We start from the raw sequence: 22,781 nt of genomic DNA, 5'->3' as shown, positions 1-22,781 counted from the left end.
CCCCCTGGTTTCTGTGGGAAGGAACAGATGAGGCAGGGCAAGCAGGCCCAGGACTGGCTGTCCCTGCTGTCTGGCACCTGGCTCTGGGTGACAAGGGCAGTGGCCCTGAGTGTGAGAGCCCACAGAAGAGGCTGGGGCGTGGGCTCTGGATGGGTTGGTTTGTCTTTGAAAGGCTGCACAGAGGGAATTGTTTGCTGTCTCTAGGAACTGACTAACCCTGGAAGGGGCTGTCCCTCCCTAGTCGGTGGGGCTCAGATGTCAAAGCGTCAGAGCCACAGACAATAAAACAGCCTGGTTAGCACTCCCCAGGTCACACAGCAGTGAACGGCAGACCTGGGCTGCTATGCGTGCCGTGTGCCTCCAAGGGCATCCTCTTACCACCCGCAGCCCTGCCTCCAGGCCAGAGTCAGCCTCACCCCTCATCCTCCTTCCAGCTGCCCGCACCTCTGTTCCAGCGCCTGAGTCCTCCCCTGCATTCTGAGCCACAGAGCACCCAAGAACGCCCGGGATTACCAGCGGACTGCAGACCTTTCCTTGAGGACTGCCAACAGTACGAAATGGAAGAAAAACCAAAAAGACCTTGCTATGAAAATTTAGATCAAAAATGGCAGTTGCTACAGGAAATTCCCCAAAAAAAGAAGCATTGTACCCAGCCAGCACTTAGCGCACGGAAGTTTTATGTGTCGGGGTGGTCAAGAAAGAGCTGTGATTAAGGCACCACTTGGAGCCATTAACCCAGGAGAGAACAGTGTCACTAACACCACCTTCGTTCATATGCGGAGGGCACATGTGAGTCCACTCAGAGTTAAACTGCTGTGTCTGCCACACACACCACCCCACAGATCCTGAGCCGGCGTCTCTGCAGGTCGTGCAGAGCTTCTTTCAAAGAAAATGATGAGACGAGTCCAATACACATTTTTATGGAATTATGGTCTCCCTGTTGTCAACTTCCAGAAGAGTTACGAGGTCCCTGGGAGCACAAGCATTTACGGAGGCAACACCCCAAGTCCTGACGCCGACTCTGATCTGTAGCGTCCCTCTCTGGCAAGGGGGTGCTTCCAGGTACGCAGTGAGCAAGTACGAGCTTCCTGGGAAGTTACTGCCCGTGTTTTGTGGGAAGACCGACGGAAGAGTCCTTTCTGCCCCCACGAAACCAAGTTCTTTGAGGGTACACAACAAGTGGGATGCTGACTAAGGTTTAAACTGTTGACGTTTCATTCATGAGCGTGGGAGACAGTTTCCCTTCGTTCATTCTGCGGTGAAATCCATTGCTCATTTGTAAGTCATGCACACTCAGACTACTGTCCCTGAGTCCTCGATGATGAGGATAAGACACAGTGACAGCACACAGGAGCAGACTCAGAGAGGTCCCACCCAGAGAGTCCCCTGCCTTTGGTGACAGTCCCAGATAAAACCGGTTTCTAGTGGAGAACGGCTCCCTCTTATCCCTCCCTCATTGCAAGGCAGGAACTAGTCAGCAGCGGCTTCATCTACAAATGCGGGTCATTTGCACCGTGGCCTTGCCCAACTCGCGGTCACAACTAAAATATCTCGGAGCACAAGTCTCACAAACCACACGCTTACACGCTTCTATTTCTCCCTCCTGTATTGCCTGTCAAGAGGCAATTAAATTATTGCACCATTTCTCAAGGACTGATACTTTTCTTCCAGAATCTCCCTCAGTGGGGCTCACTTAGCAGGCACTCAGTGCCCGTCAGCGAGGCTGATGGAGGAAGGTACCCTGGAAATGGATGAAACTTGAACATCTCCTTCCAAGTTGACATGCCCAGAGATAACAAGTGAGGTGACAGTGATCAGAGGGAAAGAAGCCAACATAAGAGACTGCAGGCCGTCTGGAGGGGGTTCCAGGCTGCTGGGAAGGTAGAGACAAAGAGCGGAGTCACTTTCACCAGAGACGCAAAGGGACCAGTCAATAACAGGTGGTCGTTTCTGTCATTGTCATTTCAACCGCCTTTTCCGTACATCAGGGATTCCTCTGAGCAGGTCTCAGAAATACTTCACAGATCGAGACTACCTCCCTGTTGGAGTCCCACAAATATAATTATACCTTTAAAACCTGAGAACATTTCAAAAAGACAGGAATTTCAATATTTAACTACATGTCTATCTGGTAACCATGCCTTGTTCCAAATAACATGAAAGCATTTGAAAGTCTTAGTATGACATGATCTTTGCAGATCAAAATATTCGTGTCTTTCCACAGATATCTGCCCTACCATAATCTGTACAGGAGAAACTTCAAGGCGATGATGTAGCTGGTTGTTCAGGAATCTGGATTTTTGTGATGGGTGGGGAAGGAAAGAGAAGGAAACTAACATTTATTGAGTGTCCCTAAGTCAGGCCTGTGCTGGATGCATGAATACACAGCCTCAATTGGGTTCTGCCTAAAGGCATTTCTGTCTACATAGGTGGTTTTTTTTTTTTTTTTGGAGAGAAGAATGATATTGAAGTATGGTTGACATACAATGAAATGTACATATTTAAAGTGACAATTTGATGAGTTCTGACATAAATATACACCCATGAAGCCAATGCCACAATCAAGATAGTGAACACATCAGTCACCCCAAATATATCCCCGTACTCCTCCGTGACCTTTCCCTGTCACACTTCCCCACCGACCCTGCCCAAGGCAACCATGTTCTACTTTCCGTCACTGTAGATAAGCTTACGAGTTCCAGAATTTTATGTGAATAAACGCGGGATGGAGGTGCTCTTCCATCTGCCTTTCTTCACCCAGCATCGTGATTTTGTGATTCCCCAGGTGGTTGTAGTATCAGCAGTTTCTTCCTGCTCACTGCTGCGCACCGTTCCATTGTGCGGAGGTGACACAATTTGTTCAGCCAGTCACCTGTTGAGGGACTTTTGTGTTGTTTCCACTTTTGGGTTATTACAAATGCTATGAAATTCATGTCCAAGTCTTTGGACAAATGCTTTTTTTTCTTTAAATACCCAGAAGTATAATGGCTAGACCACACAGCTCATGTTTGCTGAACCGTCTGAGAAACTACCGAACAGTCCGCCATCTGCACATTTTCTTTAAGAGTTCTTTTCATCTTCTAGATGCACGTTCTTTGTCAGATGTGTTTTTCTCCCAGGTCATGGCTTGACTTTTCATTCTCTGGAAGGCCTTTTGAAAAACAGAAGTTCTTAATTTTGATGAAGCCCAGTTTATCAGTTCTTTCCTTGATAATTGTGCCTTGGATGATGCATCTAAGAAATCTCTGCCTAATCCCAGAGCATGAAGCTTTTATCCTATGTTGTCTTCTTGTAGTTTTATAATTTTAGGTTTTACATTTAGACGTACAATCTATCTGGGGCTCATCTTTGTGATGTGAGATATGGATTGACGTTCCCTTTTTACACATGGATGTCCAATTTTTATGGCACCATTTTTTAAAAACCTATCCTTTCTCTGCTGAATTGCCTTTGCATCTTTCTTGAAAATCAATTACTCATCCATGTGTGGGTCTATCTCTGTGCTCTCTCTATTCTGTTCAGTTGATCTATTTGTCTACCTGGACACCAAAACCATACTGTTTTGACTGCCGTAGCTTTATAATTAATCTTGAAATCAGGTAGTGTTAGTCCTCCGACTTTTTTGTTCTTCCTCAAAGTAGTTTTGGATATTCTAGGTCCTTTGCACTTCCAAGAACACAAATTTTCAGAATCATCTTGTCAATCTCCACCAAGCAAAAAAACCTGCTCAAATTTTGGTTAGTGTCATATTGACTCTTCAGATAGATTTGGGGAGAAGCGACATCTTAAGAATATTAAATCTTCTGACTCATGAACATGGCATATCTTTCATATTATTTAGGTCTTTAATTTCTCTCAGCAATATTTCATAGTTTTTGCCAAACAAGTTTTGCACATCTTCTGTCAGATTTATCCCTAAATATTTCATATTACTTGATGCTACTGTAAATAGTATTTTTTGTTTCAATTTCTGTGTGTTACTTTCTAGTACACAGAAATTCAATATATTTCTGCATATTGATCTTGCATCCTGCAACCTTGTTAAATTCACTGACTAGTTCTAATAGCTGTTTTTACAGATTTCATTGGAATCTGAGTGGAAGAAACCAAACTAAAAGGAGTCTATACTGTATTATTCCATGTATATAAAATCCTAGAAAACATACACTAATCCACGGACAGGGGATGGGGAAAGAGGTCACAAAGCAGAACTGGGAAACTTCTGGGGCGATGGATACATTCGTTCTTTTCCCTGTGGTGATGGTTTCCCATTTACATGCATATGTCAAACCTTATCAAATTATACACTTTTATATGTACAGTTTATTATGTCTCAATTAAGCCTCAAAAAAAGAGTTGTTTAGAAAAAACCTTTGATAAGGCAGAAGTAAATTTTCCACTGATCCAAACACACAGAGTTACAGGGTGAAAGGGGGCAGAAAGGAGGAAGGCAAAGGCCCACCAGGACCGTGGTCTTCTTTAGGTTCAAAGAGTAGGGAAGGTGAGGAGGGCTCAGCCCTGAGATCTACGCTGTAGGGAGATGGCGCAGGCACAAGCATGGCCAAGTGGAGTCACAGCCATCTGAAAGACGCGATGCACAGAAGGTATAGCCCGGGGTCAACCCACGAAAGGACGCTCTCTCCCTGGATGGCGCTGCCCTGTGTCCATGAGTGACCTGAATCACGACATAGGGGACACGCCGCAGGAAATTTACAGAAATTTCACATAATTGTGACTGGTGGCTGAAACTCCCGATGCAAAACCGTGATTCAAAATCATTTCAAGACACAAGGATGATAATCCAAAATTAAGATCAAATTCATTAAGAATAAACATAAAATACTGACATTATGTTTAAAAATCTACTCTATAAGTTCGGCATAGGTAATATCCTACTTGATAGTAGTTCTTATCAAACAGACCTTGTAAGAGAAGCTGGCCAAAAGCCGAATGTAAGTAAGAAAAGAATATGGAAAATAAATGATGTGTGGGCTACATTAACAGAAGCGTAGACTCTAAACCATGGCGGCAAATGAGCCCTCTCTCCTGTACACACCTGGAACAGCCACGCCTCAGTTTTAGCAGAAACGTGAACGAGAGGGAGCCATCTGAGGGAAGTTACCATTGAAACGACCTCAGCGAATTATTTATTTCCACATGTTCAACGTGGAAAGAAGGGCTCAGGACTCCTGGTGGTAGCTTCCGATATATGTTCATCCGCGTGAGATTGGACTGCATCTGTGAAAATCAGAGAGCAACAGAAAAGCCACGTGTGGAAGATAGAGGGGAAACACCTCTGGAAGCACGATGGGCCGCCTCACAAAACCGTGAGCGTCTTGTCCCAGCAGCCTTCCAGCTCCTTCCTCGCAGTGTTTGGGGAGGACCGCCTCACGGGAGGAGAAGCCGCACTGAGCGTCTTTTCAGCCACTTCTCAGTCTGAGAGTCCATGAGCCAAGGAGCTCAGAGGGTAACAGAATGACACGATCCACTTGCTTTTCTGATACTATTGGTCTTGAAGGATTTACGCGAGCCCATTGTCACAGGTCTGATCTCAATATAAACCTATAACCTCTGCTTCACAAACAACTTAGCCTGACTCATTAGCTCATCCATAACTGCCAATGAGGCTCACCAAAGGGATAACAGCCTTCCCGGGGGATTCTCACCACACAGGCCCCACAGAGAGGCAGCGAGACGGGATCTGCTGGTACCAGCACAGCGTGTCATTTCCACCCAGAGAAAATGCCCAAGTGCATTAATTTCTATTTCATGCCTGGACAGAAAAAAGCAAAGAGAAACTCTGTATTCTGGGGTTTTTCTTGTAACCCCATTTTCCCCATTGTAGGCTTCTTAGAGGACATTGGGCTGAGAGTTGATGCTGGAAGAATGAGGTCTCCCAGAACCAAGAATAGGGGCAGACGCACCATGCACTGAGTGCCAGCTATGTGCCGGGCAGCGCGGCCTCTCAGGAAGTGGGCTGCATCCCGTCTGCCACTGAGCAAACAGCTGCCCTTTTCCCAGATTCAAATCCGAGTCTGAAACCGTCGCCCAAGCCCTTGTCCCCATACCTGCTTCCCGGGGCCTACAAGACGCCTTTGACACAGGCTTTATCAGAGGCCTCGCCCGCAGCACAGGGGGTAAACAAACACAAGCTTTCACACCTGCTCCCAGGGGGCAGAAAGCTTCTGACTCGCCTCTGGACTCCCAGGGCCCCACACAGGGCGTGGGACAAGCATGTGTGCAAGAGGTGTTTGTTCAATACACACTTGAGTACCAAGATTGCGCAGCGCACTGTGGGTGCAGGATAAGACAAGATCCCTTTCCTCTCGGAATTTATAGTTAGGAGGTTAAAATCAGAGAAGGCCTCCACGACCACAGAAGGGGAGTTGGAAAGAAGTCTCTGAAATGATGTTTGTGAACTAATTATGACAACGACAATACTACCGTGTGAGCTTTGCTGTGCTCCAGGCACTCTACACACGTCGTTGCATTTCCCTCTCCCAACTTTGGCTCAATAAAACAACCACACAGCATCAGCATTAGACCTGAGAAGCCGGCCTGTCCAACCTCCCTCCCAAGAAGATTATGTCCCCTTTATAGATCACCTGGCAATCGATTGTCCAGCCTCTGCAAAAACATCTCAAGGAATCAGCAACAGGCCAGAGAGAAACGACTTACAAAACCCGACCACAGTCCTCACGCAGTGGAAGGTGCTCCAAGCCACAGCCCTCACGGCTGTTCTCCTGCAGGCTCTTAGTTCCCAAACACAGCACCGTGCCTCCCTCACCGCAGCTCCAGAAAGATCCGCTCAGCGAAACCCAGGCAGCGCCGTCTGGGGAGAACACCAGCTGGAGGGGAGCGATTTCATCCTAGAACAGGGCCCTGGGAAAATCCAGCCCTGAGTCCTCAAGGTCAGAAACCTACTGTTCTCTGTGACCACACGAGGCAACCCACGGCAGGTGTGGGCCTTTGGAGACACCAGCGCACACTTTAAAGATCAGAGGGGGAGGAACAGATTGGCAAATGGCTCCTCGGCGGCTGAATGCGCCGTTATTGCTGAGACAGAAAACATTCTGGAACCGAAGCCCGGAGAGAACAAAGTCTGAGGGCACGATGTTGGTTTTCATGCCAGAAAATGCAGACTCCAAGCGGCTTCTGGATCTACCGCTGGGTGTCTGCTGGCAGAAGGCCTTGTTGTTTCTGACACGACAATAGGAAGAGTTCTTTCTGTTTGCACACGGCCTAGTTAATGTCTGGGATGGAGGCAGAATGTACAAAGGAAGTCTTCTGCCATTTCTAGACAAACGACTCGGCGATTACCCAGGCCTGTTAAGTAGACACACAGAGAAATTAAATTAGTTCTTCTGGGCTGTGCAGAGCCATTCCATCTCTTTCAGATCCAATTCCCAGATTAACACAGAATAAACAGGCCGAGCGGAGGCTTGTGAATACAGACACACCTGCGCTAACAAAGGGACTCCTGCACGGAACCATGGGGCGCCAGCTCCCAGGGCCACCTCCCGCCAGCTCAGTGCAGACAATTGACCCTGGCTTCAGCACGGCCACACAGCAGGCCTGGTCTGTCCACCTGCTCTGACTCCCACTCCCCTCCTTTATGGGTTCTGGCTCCAGCTGAACAGAAGGAATAATAGTAAAAATAACCAAGGGCCTTTTTGGAGCACTTACTATCAGGCACTGAATATGTGTGTGTGTGTGTGTGTGTATTTGTATTACTTTGTACATGTGTTTGTGTGTGCACATGTGTATGTGTGTGAAAACATTTGGAGATTTTGAAGAGCAGATAGATTTCGGTTGGAGAAAGGGAAGTTACTTGTGGGAATAAAATACATTGGCTATGGAGAAATCCTGGACAAGAAGTGAAGACCTGTGGCCCAAAGACAAACTTTCCTTGTGGGCGACTCTGGACTTAGCTGCATCTGCCTGGTTGAGTCCGTTCACTAAGTACATTGCTCCCTTGGTTCTCTCTCTCTTAAAGTAATGTCATTTTCCCAGTTAACATACAATATACCAGATACACGTCTACGATGTGTTGTCCGGAATGATGCCAATACTTCATAAATATCCAGTTTTTGCCAGGCCAGGACCCCTCACAGATTCCCAAATATTTCCTTAGGTTATCCAAAAACATCCTCTTCTTAAAAAGCCAGGCAGCAAATGCATGCCTCAAACCAAGCCCCATGCAAGAACACCTTCCCGGCTCATCTGTCCGTGACCAAGCTCGGCATCTGCAGCAGCCACCGCCCACCTGGAGTCCTGAGAAGCTCCATCTACCCGCGAAATAGCCCATCAAACCCAAACCGCCCAGAATAGCCTCTCCGTGCAGCTGTGTAGATGTGAGCAAGACATCCTCGGCTCACAGAGTTAGTTGGGAGAAGAAAAACACGATCATTTCAATAAAAGATAAATATAACTCATCATGTGACTGTGCATTGTTGTTAAGCTGGGGAAACAGTCCAAAGTCACCATAAGGACGGGGTGGGAGGCCTTGCAGTGGACCAGGCGAGTCAAGCACATGTGGGAGTTGAGGCCGGGAGACCGGGAGTCCCGAGGGGGAGAGGAGGGCAGTCAGGTGAGCAGAGCAGGGTCCGCACACTGACGAGGCACATGAAAGCCTGCTGTAGGCACAGGGTCACAGGCCACAGGTCGGCCCCATACTGAGGGCACCTGGGAGCCACCATGGCGTGATGAGCAAGCGAGTGGCAGATGGGTGGTTCCCATCTGGGCCATAGAGAGCCAACCACTCCCATAGGAGCCCCTTGGTAACCATCAGAAAAGTAGCTCCCTGGGGCAAAGGGGCAAGCCACACATCTTGACCCTTTCATCCACCAGGGGCCTGGGGATCACAGCCCCCATATTGTCTTAGACATCTATTAAACCCAAAGTACCGTGCCAAGTATTATAGGGATACAAAGAAGTATAAAGGATACCCTTCACCGTTCCCAAAGAGTTTATCATTCAACTGGAGAGAGCACAGTGCAAAACCACCGTGCCCCAATCGAGAGCTGGAATGACCTAGACCGGCGATCAAGAGCACTAGGCCCGTGCAGGTGTCCTACAAGTTTATATCCAGCGAGCGGATGGTGAGGGGGTGGTCAAGGTGGGGATGATCCTGCAGCCATCTGGCCATCGGCTATGGCATTGGGCACCCACTGAGGAGAGCACCACCTGAAGCGCATTGTGTCGTGTACCACCAGGTGACACAGCCCCTGGAGGAGAGCCGGCTTGGTCCTATCCCGTACAGACATCCAGTCTGGTCACAGTTCTCTCACAGTTTGGAATTCTCAAGAGTCAACATGAGCTTTGGTTTCTGAGATAGAAACGGGATAGGGTTAGACATGAGAACTTATCAAATGGCTCTTCCCACTATCCCCAGCTACTAGAAGCAGGTGAGACAGAGGACAGGAGCATCCACTGATGGCCTCCTCGCTGCAGCCCCTCGGGAAGTCCATAGGCCAAGGAAAAGAATACCTCCCCCAAGACAGGAGGGCACAGGGTAAGCCATGCACTCCACACATCCCTTCCCCAGGGTCCCTCTTGGGTCCCTACACAGCTGCGCAAGAGCCAGGGAGAGCAGAGGGATTCCCCAAGCTGCACGGAGATGCTCTGGGGACCCGACACATGGGAGAAAGAGATTCCCATGAAGATTCATTAAAAACAAAACAGGATGGAGCCGGCCCCATGGCCAAGTGGTTAAGTTCACACACTGTACTTCAGCGGCCCGGGGTTTCACCAGTTCAGATCCTGGGCGTGGACCTACCACCGCTCATCAAGCCACACTGAGGCGGTGTCCCACACAGCACACCCAGAAGGACCTACAACTACAACATACAACTATGTGCCGGGGGGCTTTGGGAGAAGAAGAAAAGCAAAACACAAAACAAAAGTACAACAAAGAAAAATCAAAGAGGCAGGACTCCCAAAAGATGCTGCCTGAAGGCACTCACCCGGGGGCCTGAGCTTTCAACCCTTTTGGTCACACCCCTAAAACCTTCCTCCTCAAGACAAGAAGCCCAAGATTGACCTGGGAACTCAGTATTTCCCCCTGAACTCAGCACTGTGGTCTGGTAGGGGGATGCTAGACGAGGGCTGGGAGTGGGAAATGTCTGAGTTCTCTTCCTTCTGGCTTTGCCGCGCTCTCACCAGGTCCCTTCCGTCCTGGTGGACAAGGGTGGCGGTGGGTGGGACTGTCAGTGGCGGAGAACTGCATCCCACCTGAGGGAGCTCTCTGTCTCCCCTTGGGCAGTTACTTCCTCCACCACTCCCACCCCCTACTCTAGTAAACAGTTTTCATCAGGAGTCACGCTATGCCTTTTTTAAAGTTGCTATTTGTGTTAGTTAATTTTACGTCAACGTCACTAGGCCAGTCTAGATGCCGCTGTAACAGTATTTGCAGATGTGACTAACACTTCATCAGCAGACTGAGAGTAAAGCAGATCACCCTCCACAGTGTGTGGGGGCCTCATCCAGTCCACTGGAGGCCTTAAGAGCAAACACTGAGGCTTCCTGAGGAAGGAATTCCCAAGATTGCAACACGGAAATCCTGCCGAGCTTCCAGCCTGCTGGCCTGCCCTGCAGACTTTGGACTTGCCAGCCCCATAATTACATGAGCCAGTTCTTTAAAATAAACCTCTCTCCTCCTCTCTTCTCTCTATAGATAGATATAGATATAGACATAGATATAGATATAGATATAGATATAGATATAGATATAGATAGATATACACATAGACATAGATATTGATATAGATATAGATATAGTTGATAGTTTAGAGATAGAGTCGTAGATGTAATCTCCTATCGGTTTGGTTCTCTGGAGGCCCCTGACGGATGCACTAATCCACGCCTGAGCATTCTGGAGTGAGATGTGGAATATACTTTGTCTCCTGAGACCCCATTAAACTGAATGTAGAGGAATTTTTTAAAGCATAAATCTCCAACAACAAAGACAAAGGAAGCAAAGCCATTAAACACCGAGATTTCACCAAACGTTGGGAGCACGGGAGGAGGAGAAGTTCCTCTGCCTGAGAGAACCCCAGAGAGGTTTGTGACCCAGAAACACCCGGTTTGAGGAACGTGAGTGGGACAGGGAGCCACACGTTTGAGGACTAATAGAGGGCCTGTGAAAGAACGGGTCCCACACACCCCTGCCAACTCCTCACAGAGCACAAACCAGCCGGGCGTTTCAACAACCCAGCGGGTTCAACAAGAGTGAACCGCGGTAGAGACCAGGGCAGCGAATATGGACACAGAGAGAAGACTTCCACATCCTGCCTCTTAGCGGCCCCTCAGCTCCACGGCGGTCTCCTGGCCTCCTCTCCATTAGACAAAGTCCACCAGGCGGGAAAATCCAACCAGCTGCTCAGAGCTCCTGCGGAGTGTTTTACACTTCACTCTCAGATATGGACGGACACCCACGGGTCACCAGATGTTGAGGAGATCCAGCCACACAAAGATAGAGACTAGACCAACATGAGGGAGAACAAGACACTGGAGGACACGGGCACCTCAGGAACGATGACACGACTTTCAAATTTCTATTTTCAGAGAGATTCAACACAACACTGTATCCCCCAAAAAAAGAAAGTTTTGAATAATAGGACAGAGATTTTAAAAGTAAAAACAAATGGTTGGCAAAATTTTAAAAATATACAAAGTTAAGGAGGTAAAGTTTTGAAATTCTTCTAGAAAATAGAACAATAGGATACAGAGAAAAGAATAATAAGTTGAAAGCTACCAAAAATATGAGGATTAAACCACATTAGGCAAATAGATCCAGGAAGAAAGACTAGAGAAAATCACCCAAGAAATAATACAAGAAAAGATCTCAGAACCAAAGAATTTCTCCACCAAGTACCAGCAGAATGAGAGAGAAATTTTAGAATATCAAAGACATAGAAAAGATCCTAAAAACTTACAGAAAACAACAACAACAACAACAACACAGATTTCCAGCTGTTTCCTTCGGTTCCAGTCTTCCTTTCATGGTTGCCAGACACTGCAAGACACTGGAGCCAAAGTCTTCAACCACAGGATGTGTTTTCCAGCTGGGTGTGTATGTCCAGCTAAACTATAATCAAACGTGAAGACTTACGCATAGATTCTCAAACATGCGAATACAAAGAACTTTACATAGGGTGCATTCTTTTTTTAAAAAAGCAAATAACCATATTTTTTATATTCCATAAAAACATTTTATATTCCAGAAAAACAAAGAAGTATAGCAAGATATAAATTCTGGTTATGCTCATTAATTTTTATTTTCTCCTCTCTCCCAAGAATGTTCTTCCATGATCAGACTGGTTTGGTTCGGGGTATTTTTTTTTGTGGGGGTGGTATTTGTGACACCACATCAATGAGAGAAATAGAAAGACAAAATATGTGAAGGTTAGGGATGGAAAAATAGGTTTTTAAAGAATTTAAAAGAGAGATTGGAGAAGCTGACAGAAAGGGGAAAGCAGATGGGAGAGGAAAGGAGGATTTTTGAGAAGAATCATTGTTGTCCATATGGCCCCAAATGGTGTTTGAGAAGTTTAAGTAAGAATCTGGGTTATTTTTAAATGAATTTTTCACTAGCGGGATGTCCTCCTTGGACCTCAATGCTTCTATGAGACTGGATCACGTGTGTCATGTTTTAAAAGGGTGACAAATTGACAACAACAATCTCAGTCTCGAGCCACAGATTATATAATCCAAGGAAATACGACATGATGAATCAGGGAAGAGGGGCGTCCGATACAGGTGGGACCAAGATGTAACATTTTATTCTTTTAACAAGAAAAGTGTAGATTTACAGAAGGAGCTTTAGGAAAATTGAAAGGTAAAAATAATCACAGATATATACATGCTAAATAACAAAACAAGACAAACAAAGGTTTTTTTAAGTAATAGTAAGAAGGCATAAAAGAAAAGAACTCATGAAATAAATCAGGAATTAGATATCTGTTCTATGCTCTGGAATAGTTTATGCAGCATCACAGGTGCAGGTTCCCTAAAACAGGTGTCTCCTCAGCAAACTGCCCAGGGGATTTATTCGCCCTGGAAATCCACTCTTCCGTCCACTGAGGGATGCTCAAAACTGAAATAAGACGTGTCCGCAGTAAGAAGGAAAAATTATATTAGTATTTTCGGATATTAATATAACCATACGCTTAGAAAACTCAAGAGAATCAACAGTCACAGCAACCACCACAACAAACCTACCTGGACTAACGGAATTGATAAAGTGCCCAGACTCACGATAAACCTACTGAAATTGTGAAATATCCCAAGGCCATTTTGCCCCAGATTTTTACTTGCTCAATGTTCTTGTATTCTCTTACGTTACTTCTCCTCAATTTCCTAATCGGGTGTATGGTATTACGATCATAAAAACAATAACTACCTTATCTACTTTATAATAATAATGTATTACTATATTATTAGTAGTATAATTAGGACTAATAATATTAATATTATAAGAACTACCATTTATCATGTGCTTACTGTGTTCAGGAATCGAGCTACATGATTTATGTCAATTATCACATATAAAGTTAACAACTTTCCATAAAACATCATCTTCAGTTGGTGGATTAGAACACCAAAGTTTAGCGAGGCTGAGTGTTTCACCCACAGTCGCATTGCTATCAAGTGGAAATCCTGGATTTTCAGCCCGTGTTCCTCTGGATATGGAGTCTGCTCCCTCCACCACACGTTCCTCTCCCGTACACGTGCGCAAGCAAACATCGGCACTGACAACGGGCAGGGGCTTCGGCCCAGCCCTCACCCTTCTGTGAGTAACCAGGAGCAGAACGTGTGTTTATGGGACGGCGACCTTACAGAAATGAGGCCACCAACACAGAAAGACTACACACTAGCGACCTACCCCGGGCCCTGTGAATCTGAGTCCACAGACCCTTGAAGTCCAGCCACCAGCAGTGATGAGGTCTCACCCTCCCAGAATAAACTGCTCCAGCACCTGCTCTCTATTTTCAGAAGATTAAAATGCATACTGCTGCCTCAGTGGTCTCTGATTCAACGTCTTTCTGGTGCTGATCAGCAGTATTTACTCAGAATGTCTTCCCAGTCATTTTATTTTCGTCCTCACCCAGCTGACATTCTATTTTCACTCATTTTTATTTAGTTTTTCACATTAGTATTATTTTCTCTGGGTTCTTATTTTAATTTTATACTCGTTTAGCAGAGATGAGATGTCCTACCTTTTGCTCCTTTTAGATTGGCTCCCTGTCCTCACTGAATCTGGATTAAGATTCAGTTTCTATCTGCCACCCCTGCCAACTGTGGGGATGTCAGCAAAGGGCCCGAGTCTCCGGGGCTGAGACCTTGGCGGGCTCGTAGCATGAGCTCACAGGCCCAGGAGAAGGTGTGGCGGCGGGAAGGCCAGTGGTTGGGACCAGGGCCTTCACTTTTCTCTAAATTTAATAAAGGGGAGGGATGAGCAGGGGAAAAAACAAAGAGAAAGATCTCTAAACTTCCTTTAGCAGGTCACCTCCGTAGACAGCTGTGCATTTTTACAGTTATTTTTAAAACAGTGATTGTGTACACTAAAAAAGTTCTATTTACCGCCACTCATCAAAAAAGGTAAATTTATATTCTTAAAAAAGGGGGTGTGCACATGAAAAGATACTCAACATCGCCAATAATTAGGGAAATACAAATCAAAACCACATGAGTTACCACCTCACACTCAATAGGACAGATGGCTACTTTCAAAGAAACAGAATATAGCAAGTGTTAGTGAGGATGCAGAGAAATTAGGACACTTGTGCATTGCTGGTGGGAATGTAAAACGGTGTAGCTGCTGTGGAAAACAGTATGGCGGTTCCTAAAAAAATAAACATAGAATTACTATAGGATCCAGCAATTCCACTTCTGGGTACATACCCAAAAGAATTGAAAGGAGTTTCTTGAACAGATATTTGTATACCCATGTGCATAGCAGCATTAGTCATAATAGCCAGAAGGTGGAAACAACGCAAGTGTCCATCAACAGATGAGCGGATACACAAAACATGGTCCATTCATACAACGGAGTGTGATTCAGCCTCAAAAAGACAGGAAATTCTAACACATGATACAACATGGATGAACCTTGAGGACATTATGCTAAGTGAAATAAGCCACTCACAAAAGGACAAATACTGTAGGATTCCATTCGCATGAGGTACTTAGAGTTTTCAAATTCACAGAGACTGAAAGTAGAATGGTGAGGGCCAGGGCTGGGGGAGGGGGTGGGGAATTAGTGTTTCATGGGGACAGAGTTTCAGTTTGGGAAGAGGAAAGAGTTCTGAGGATGAATGGTGGTGGCAGTTGCACAGCAATGCGAATGTGCTTAATGTCACGGAACAGTACACTTAAAATGGTTAATATGGCAAATTTTATTAAATATATTCTACCACAATTTAAAAAGTTAAAATTACCAAAGCGGGTACGACTTATTCTGGTGGCCCCCAAAGACAAACTCAGTGCAGGCAGAGTTCCTAGGGATCAGAGCGGCGGAAAGCAGGTCAAGAGACTGGGAGGGGGGAATCTGCACGAATAAGGCCAGCGAGCTCAGCCACAGTGAGAGGGCAATGGGGACCAGGGGAAAGGGCACCGAAGCCAAAGACCTGAGGATGGACTGTGCGGAAGGGTGGATGGGGAGCCAACCACGGAGTGTCCCGGACCCACCGAGCGCCACCCTCAAGGTCACTAACCTCTTGGACCCTGTGGAACCATCATAATTCAGTAAGGATGTGGGAGAGAAAGACAAGTTCATGCGTACAGGCACATTCATGCACATACATGTGCACACACTCATACACACTAATGTGTACATATGCATACACAGACTCATGTACACACACTTATGCACACACATGCACAACCCAACGTGTCTATGTGGCTGGCAACATCCTACTTCGCGCTGTATGTGTCACAGGTGGGATGGTAACTCAGGCTGACCTGCACTGAGGGTTTGTCCTAAGATGGCACTTTGCAGACACAAAGTTTGGCAGAAGCTCCAGAAATGGCTTGTCTCTTTTGCTCACCTCAATCACATCTGCCCACTACCTTGTCTCCTGGCCCTAAATGATCAGTAACTAAGGACAATGAGAGTAGAAGACAGCAAGAGAGAGAGAGAGACCCACGGGCATTCACCTTGCCACTTCACCATTATCCCATCAGTGTCCTTTGCACATCTAAGTCACCTTAAAATTCAGTGCTAACTGGGGGAGAAGAGTTCCTTTATGGTGGAGAAACCTGGCAGACTCCACCTCAGCCAATCAATCAAAGCTAACATCACCAACATTGGAACAAATAGATCTTCCACGCCTCCTGGTTGATGTCCTGAGAAGGACACATCACTTTGCGGTATTCCTGCCCAGAACGCAAAACCAGAATCTAATCACGAGAACACATCAGACAAACCCAAACTGAGGGACATCCTACAAAGCACCTGGCCTGTCCTCTTCAAAAATATCAAGAAAGACAAAAAGCCTGAAGCATTAATACAGATGTATGGAGGTGATTCTGGATGAAAAAAATATATATATTTATAGAGGATGTGGTTGGGATGACTGACAAAATTCGAATACGCACTGCACAATTGGTAACATTATTGATCAAAGCTAAATGTGTTGATTTTGATGATTACCCCATAACCGTGATATGTGCGACACAGATACAGACAGAAGGGAGAACCCCGTGTGAAGACAGGCAGAGATCAGGGCACTGCTTTTATAAATCAAGAACACCAAGGAGTGCCGACCACCGCCTAAAGCTGGGGGAGGCACCTGGCACAGAGTCTCCCTCACAGACTCAGAAGGGACCAAGATCTCGGACTTCCAGCCTCCAGCCTGTGAGGAGTAAACGTCTGCTGTGTGTAAGCCCCCCAGTCTGTGATGATTTGTAAAGCAGCCTGAGCTGGCTGAGACCGTGACCATTTTAAGGGCTTGGGTTTCTGCTCTGAATGAAATGGGTCAGGGGGTGGGGGGCATTGGTGAGTTTTAAGCAGAGGTGGGCCATGATCTGAGTGACTCCAGCTTCAGAGTAAATAAGAGACTGTAGGAGGAAGACGCAAGGACGGAAGCCAAGGCAGACCAGCAAGCAGGCGGGTCATTCAGGCAAGTGCGAACAATGGCGTAGGGCAGGGTGGTGGCGATGGAGGAGATGACAGTGGACAGATTCTGAATATTTCTGCAGGGAGAGGCAACAAGAACTCTTGATGGATTAACGTGGGGTCTGAGGAGAGGTTTGGTCTGAGAAACTGGAAGGACAAGGATGCCGTCAACACAGTCAGGAGAACTTCAGGAGACAGGAAAGCAGGGGGAGGAAATCAGGCGTTCGGTTTCGGACAAGAAGAGTTGAGATGTCTGTGAACATCCAGGTGGAGCTGTCAGCCAGGAGGTGCACGAGCCTCGCTTCAAAGAGGCAGGACTGCAGGCCCAATTCACGAGTCATCGGCAAAGAGCTGGTGTATAAAGTCATAGATAGGATCCGCAAGCCGGGGAATGCAGGTGGGGAAGGCCCCAGGCACCCCAGTTTTAAGAATGCCAAGCCCAGAAGAGCGTATGGGTCAGGGAGGGGCAGCTGCCATAACAAACAGCGCCAGATGTTCGTGGTTTAACACAACGAAAGCGTGTCTTTCAGCCACCCAACGAGGGCTGTGAGATTTCTCAGCATCCCTGGTCTGAGCCTCCTCAGCAACAGGACTGCCTCCCCTTCCATGTCTTAGATTCTTCCTACCAGCTCTCCTGGGAGCTGATTCGTGTGTTCTCAAGTGCAGCTGGTAGTCTGGACGTCACCTCGGGAAGGGGCTGGGGCTCTGAAGACCATTCCCTCTTCCTCATACCTCCTGCCCCCTTAATCTCCTCCACCTCCCTTGCCAACCACTCAACAGCCACAGGCACCTCTCAAGGGAACCACCAGCCTTGACCGTGCCACTGTCCGCGGTGAGTGTCTGAAGGAAGAGAGGAGGGAGGAAACAGGCAGGGATTCCCCTCAACCCCTCTGCAACAAAAGGTGCCACCACGGGGCCTTTCGTGCATTGGGATACGGCTTTGCAGACCTGACTGATGCCTCCTACGGAAGCGGCAGGGCCAGTAGGAGCTGCCCAGTAGACTGACGCATTGCATGCACTCGCCTCCAACGTGCTCGCCTCCAACGCGCTCACAGGCAGGCTCTGCACCCAGTCAGTGTGCAGGGGTGGCTGGGCCTGTGGCCGCCAGTAGATGGTGGGAGAGGAAATCGCCCAGAAAACCCATTCCTCACACACTTGGAGGGCACACTGCATTGGTGAGCCCCAGAAATGCCTTTCATCACATGAGCACGAGCTAAGGCACGCATCTCTCCCGTGACCTCCTGCTGGGTGTCACAACCTCACAAACAGAACTATCTCTGCTCTAAGCACAGGGAAAGAATCAGAAATCCAGCACAGAGCCCTCCCCCAGGGGAAGCAGACTGAACATGGGGAGAAAGACAAAAACAACATTTCTGTGTGGAGAGAGCACTTTTCCTGAGAACAACTTATCATCAACAAGGGAAGTACAATTTAGAGAAATATGAATAAATGGAGAATTTGTTTATAATTGGCAATTAATATAGGCTCATTATGCTAATCCAAGAGTTAGGAGGAGGCCAGGATTGCCTTTAATGACTGCTAATTGGGTTAATTTGAGGCTGCCAGCTCATTTCCCACAGAATGGGACTGCAGTTGGGGGCGCATGTTGCACAAATCACATTGTGGGGGCCTCCACCTTAAGGACAGAAAGATGGAAGAGGGGGATGGGAACGCTGTCCTGTGACTTCCGCCAACACCTGGGCCCTCCAGAGCCAACATCCAGCCCAGGAGAGAGGAATCTGCGACTCTGCTTATGGCAACAGCTCCCAGAGTGCCAGGCAATGACACCACGTGTCAGGGCTGCGAACGGAGGAGGGGTGTGAACAAGACCCTTCACGACCTGCGCCAGCCAGGCCATTGAGCAAGAGGCACTTGGGTCCACAGGTGAGCTTCATCCTTCCCTGGAGACCACCTCTCTCATAGTCGGGTTTATTATAATCATTGGTTCAATTGACTAAAATTTGCAGGTCTCCCAAACACACCAGGTTAGGTCCCTACACAGGGCCCGTCCACACAGAGCATCGTCAACATACAGCCTCTGCTGAGGGCGGACTCAGGGTCTAGGGCTCTGCCACCGCCTCCCACACCCATCTTACCATCCCCTCCACAGCCCTACGGAGTTAGGGCTATGATCACCACCATTACCATTACCAAGATGGGGAAATGAGGTCCAGTCAACGTCTCAGAGCTGGGTGGCACCTGGGTTGTGATGGCCGGCCCCCTTGGCTGAAGCCAGCCCCACCTAAAGAGCAGCCACTGTACCCCGGAGCCCCGAGAGGCCACCTGCTCCCGCCACCTCGTCTTCTGTCTTGTTGACCCTGGAGCCGCCTGCCTGGCCCCGAGCCTGCTCCCTAAATCAGGGAACTGGGAGTACGGGGTGGCCTCCAGCTGTGCCCCAGAGCCGTCCTGTCCTCAGAGGCATGATGGCTACAGCAGCAATAACAGGAATTCCTTCCATGGGAAACAGGAGTGCACAGGCTTAGCAACTGGAGACACTGGGTGGGGGAGGGAGGGCGAGGAGGGAGACGGCTGAGTGGGATCGAGTTCGGGCATCACGTCATCTTCTATTCCTGTCTTGAGAACGGGCTTGGGGCGAACTGGGCATCAAAGAAATGAACGTCAGTCTAGAAACACTTCGTTTAGACTGCCCAAATTTCAGAACATTCAGCTGAATCCATCCAGGAGGCAGTCGGAACACAGGTCTGAAGCTTAGCGAAGAGGCGAGTCTAGTGCTAAAGGTTCGGGGTGAACTAAGGCACAAGCCGTAGTTGGAGGCATGGGAACGTAAAGCAAGGAGTGAAGCAGGCCAAGGATGGAGGCTGCAGGCAGAGACTCCAGACGTTCGCCACAGACCAGCCTCGGAGGCCAGCGAGGCCCTAAATGACCTAAACAACCTGGCCTTCGCCTTTGCTCTTTGCCAACAACATAGATCCTCATGTTTGCAATAATACGTAAGGATACTTCTTCCTGCTCAAATCAGGATTTTGAAAAGAATATTAACGGGAGCAAGGAAAATTGTCATCTTTAAAATGAGAACTTTTAAAATCTGGGATTGCCTTAAATAAAAAGGCAATAGTGTATAATGATTATACTATCACCTCTCAAATCCCTGAAAAGACAAAATAAAGACCTCCGGGCAAAGAGAGAGGGAAGGCACGGACAAAGGCCACCACCACTGCTCACCCCCGGGTGGAGCGGAAGCGACACCATCCTGCATGCCATTTCCACGCGGCATGGTCAGTAGTTGGCGTGTGCTAGGAGTTAGCTAGGAGTTAGGGAAAGAGCCTGAGTTTGGAAAATGCAGTAACAACGACTCCTTAGTATTAAGAAAAAGAGAGAACTCTAACCTGTTAACTCTCATGCCACAAAGATTAGAAGATACTTCGTAAAAGAACACCAACAGCCAACAGTCCCCTTGCTGCTACAGCCAGTGGCCTCTTTGCAGATTTAACCTGACTCTCGACAGCATCTTGCACTCTCAAAGCTCTCTTGGAGTTCCTCCTTCATCTCCTCAGGCAGTTCCTTCCTTCCACCCACTGCCTCTACGTCAATGTCCTCTGAGCTCTTTCCCAGGTCTGCTTTTGTTTTCACTCTTCATGCTCTCCCTGCTGAGGAAGCAGCCCTGACTCTCCCACAGTCAATCTCCCCCTACACTCAATTAATCACTAAGTCCTGTCAATTTTAGTTCCTAATCATTCCTCAAATCTGATCACTTCTCTCCATCCCAACCATTGCTCCACATTAGGCCGTCAGCATATCCCATCTGTTTCTGCACCAGTCTTCTCACTCAGCTGCCTCCAGCCTGGAAGCTCCATTCCCCACCTCCCCACCCATCCATCCCTCCATGAATGCATGCATGTATCCATCCACCCACCTATCCACCCACCTATCCACCTACTACCCATCCATCTACCCATCCACCCACCAGTCCCTCCATTCACCTGTCAATCCATCCATCTGTCCATTCATCCATCCATCCATCCATTCACCTATTCACAACCACCCATCCATCCATCCATCCACCCACCTATCCACCCACCCATCCACCCACTACCCATCCATCTACCCATCCACCCACCTGTCCATCACTTCACTCGTCAATCCATCCATCCATCCATCCATCCATTCACCTATCTACAACCACCCATCCATCCATCCACCCATCTATCTATAAATCCAACCATCTATCCACATATCTATCCATACATACATACATATCCATACCCACCCATCCACTCATCCATCATCAATCCATCCATCCACCTATCCACACCCACCCATCCATCCACCCATCTGTCCGTCTGGTGGTCACACTTTAGTCAGTGTGCTCCACCTAGAGAGAAGGCTTGTATCTCTTCCTGCAATGATTCTTCACTGCTCTTAGATGAAGTACAATCTTCTCAAAGTGATAGACAAGGGTCCTTTGTGGTTGGTCCTTACTAACTGTCCTGACCTCATCTCTTACCATCCTTGCTTTCCAAGTGCCACACAAGGAGTTCTTCTCATTCCCAAGCAGGTCACTCTCTCAGTCTCTCACCTCCATCCAGTTCTCAGCACAATCCGTTAAAATGTGCTGTTTCGTGAAACAGACTCGACCACCCCAGCCATTTCTAGTCAGCTTTCAGGTCTTAGCTTAGTTGTGACTTTCTTCAGAGGATTCCCAAGACACCCCACTCCACCCCATATGTGGGCCAATAATAATAACAGTATCTACCCTCAGAGAATTTTTGTGGGTATTAAATGAGATTATGCGCATCAGACAGTTAGCATAGGGCTTGGTACACGAATGCTGAAAACCTGCCAGCCATCGTCATAATCCTTTCGGTCGCGCCATGAGACCAAACATCCCCAGATGAAATCTTTGCCAACCCCACAAGATGGGTTTCTGGAGCATCCTTTCACACCCCCCGCCATAGATCCTCTCACGTGGTACACGTTTCGCCTGTTTTTAACGTGCATGCCTCCCTTCCCCCACTAACCTGAGCCCATCGAGCACAAGTGCTGGCACAGTCCCTGCCTGGAACACAGCACTTAGCATGCACTGACAATACACACCCACGTGCATGCTGTTATCCCTGCCACCTGAAAGAGGAGGAAAGTGAGAGTCAGAGAAGTCAAGGAACTGATCCAAACTTACCCTGCGAGTGATTAAATAAAATTCGCTCTTAGACAAACTCCAGTGTACGATGCACTTCGTATGAGTAAGATTTGCCAAAATAAGAAAACATAAAAGGGTACTTCGGGGCTGGCCCCGTGGCCGAGTGGTTAAGTTCGTGCGCTCCGCTGCAGGCGGCCCAGTGTTTCGTTGGTTCGAATCCTGGGCACGGACATGGCACTGCTCATCAAACCACACTGAGGCAGCGTCCCACATGCTACAACTAGAAGGACCCACAACAAAGAATATACAACTATGTACTGGGGGGCTTTGGGGAGTAAAAGGAAAAATAAATAAATAAATAAAATCTTTAAAAAAAAAAAAAAAAAGGGTACTTCAAGCTCAAAGAATGCGTGTGAAAAGTCCAGAACCTTGAAACGGCAAGTTGGTGTGGGGCACTGTGAAAGGCTTGCATGACTGGAGGGAACGGCGTATAACTGGAGCAGAGGGAGGCACGATCAGGAATGGCGTGGGGTCTGCTTGAAAAGGCCTTTATCCACCAGGATA

The 22,781-nt window shown here is 47.6% G+C and overlaps 1 long non-coding RNA gene across 2 annotated transcripts in view; it reads right to left on the bottom strand.

Moving 5' to 3' along the window:
* The window catches only part of LOC111768652 (uncharacterized), a 636,254-nt gene that overhangs the window by 587,610 nt on the left and 25,863 nt on the right, over positions 1-22,781 (bottom strand). The window contains exon 1 of one of the 2 annotated variants that reach the window (XR_011428105.1): positions 6,606-7,058. The exons of the other annotated variant lie outside the window; for it this stretch is intronic. This is a non-coding gene — a long non-coding RNA (uncharacterized lncRNA). Of the gene's footprint in view, positions 1-6,605; positions 7,059-22,781 lie in introns of those variants that run through there. 2 annotated transcript variants of the gene reach the window in all.

This window comes from Equus caballus, chromosome 17, assembly GCF_041296265.1.
Source record: "Equus caballus isolate H_3958 breed thoroughbred chromosome 17, TB-T2T, whole genome shotgun sequence".
Classification (NCBI taxonomy): domain Eukaryota; kingdom Metazoa; phylum Chordata; class Mammalia; order Perissodactyla; family Equidae; genus Equus; species Equus caballus.
The sequence above is the reverse complement of the archived record's forward strand: the minus strand, read 5'-3'. Positions and strand labels throughout refer to the sequence as shown.